Source organism: Apis dorsata, unplaced genomic scaffold (assembly GCF_000469605.1).
Source record: "Apis dorsata unplaced genomic scaffold, Apis dorsata 1.3 scaffold_527, whole genome shotgun sequence".
Lineage (NCBI taxonomy): Eukaryota > Metazoa > Arthropoda > Insecta > Hymenoptera > Apidae > Apis > Apis dorsata.
In genome coordinates this window covers 376820-378825 of record NW_006263750.1, presented here as the reverse complement: position 1 = coordinate 378825, position 2006 = coordinate 376820, and the positions used below count along the sequence as shown (strand labels likewise).

General features: G+C 39.7%; 1 protein-coding gene across 5 annotated transcripts in view; it reads left to right on the top strand.

The window, feature by feature from the left end:
* LOC102680309 overlaps positions 1-2006 on the top strand; it is a 199394-nt gene that overhangs the window by 164725 nt on the left and 32663 nt on the right. The window lies entirely within an intron of this gene.

Below are 2006 nucleotides of genomic sequence, written 5' to 3'. Positions count from 1 at the left end.
TACTTTCACGAGATTCTTTTTAATATATCTATCGATCTTTCTCTTCTTTTTTCTTTTTTTTTTCCAGTGAGAAAATCTAATCAAAACGAACGAAATCAATTCTCATCGTTCGTTTCTCAATCTTTGCTCTTCCAACTCGAAATATACATTCTTCCACCCCAATTAGAATAATTTCATTCGCGCATAATACAGTTTCGCGAATTGTGTCCACGAGATAATTGCTTCTTTAACGAAATATCGCGTTCCTTTTCTAATTATCGTCGGTGGAGAAGGTCGGTGGAAACCGGTGTTCGAACGGTTTCACAATTTACACGTGTTTACACGAGAAGAAAGGGAGGAAGAAAGGAGCGGTGACTGTGAATTATGAAGATGGCCGCGGCTTCCTCGGCCGGTTAATTATTCATAAATTGGCGAGGAGCCACGCGTCTCGCCACGTCGTGCTATCCGCGCTTCCGTCCATGGGCGGAAGTTGAAGGAATTCCCGAAAAGGAATTAACCGCCGCGATGAAATCGAACAGGGCGAACCCTCCCCAACTTTCCCTATTAATTACTTTGCGCCACCGTTCACGGCGATTAATTAAAATTATAGGAAAAGTTTGGCAACAACCTGTTACGTGTTTAGAATTATTCCCCTCTCGGATAATGAAATTTTTCGGGAGCGATCGTGAATCGATTGTGGACCAACGAATCTGGATACGACGATGAAAAAATATTTATGGACCAATCTTTTGCGAATTTTAAATAATAAGAATTTTATTTTTTCGAGGATTAGATCATTTGGACATTTTGATATACGATGAGCGTAAGAAACGAGAGGCTGTCTTCTGGCAACGAGCGTTTTATACAAGCGAGGCATGCAACGATTCTCGTAAAAGATTGGCATTCTTCGTGAAAATACGTATCAAACGCAAGGGATAAAAATTCCTGAGAACGAGGCTATATATTTTCGTATACAGATATTGGTTTTGAATATTTTTAAGTAACTATTCTTTTTCTTACTCGGAAACAGTAGAAGTCGGAAGATGCAACAAGTTTTGACGAGTAATCAATTGTTCGGAAATATATTATTCGGATTAAAGATAGAGAAACGCTTTTGCTCGCGTTATCTTAAATTTTTTTTACGGCCATCTTTCATTCCGAGGAGAAAAGCTTGAAAAAAATTGTTTTCCGCTTACAAAAGAGTTTCATTTCGTTTTACATGGTGATAGAAAATTTTTACAAGCGGCATCAAAGTTGAAACGAATTCCATTTCATTCTACCTCGTATCTCCAGCGTTTTCCAGCAAGCGACGCTAAATATGAGATAAAAACAAATTATGCACGCGGCAGATTTAAAGTTCATCGCGAAAAAAGGTAGACGCGTAGTAAAAGTAGAAATGCTGTTCTTTCTTCGTCCTTTTCAGAGATTTTTCGCGAGACACCCCCCTTTTTATTATTAGAAACTGGCTGGCGCCCTGTTATATTTTTCCACGGCGTTGCACAGCCACGGCGGATCCAATCTTAACTCTAAATTACACCTTAATGGGCGAGCATCCGTCGGCCGGGTCCCCGGGACGTTCCTCTAATTTGAGCAGATTATTAAAATCGCATCGTGCTGATCCTCGAAATGAAGGATCACCCCGGCAGCCAAGCGACGATGGAACTTTTCTCGTAAAATAAATCAGCCGGTCCCCATCGTGGTAATTCGGCGCAGCCGCCTCTGCCTCCACCAGTAATATCGGATATTTTCTTAATGGTGAAACTTCCACCGACTCCTGTTCATCCTCATGAACTCGTTGATAAATCGGTACATCGTTGGTACACTTCGATCCTCTTCTCATTCCAGCATACATATATATTTCGATTCGATCTCACGTTTTGATCGAAATTGAAAACGGTTGGAAAAATTTAGAAATTTTTCCAACAGGGAATGGAAATGTTTGGAAAACAGATTTTCTATTGAAATTTTAATGCACACAGCTTTATGAGTAAAATTGAAAAATTAACATAGACTGGTTGGAAAAATTT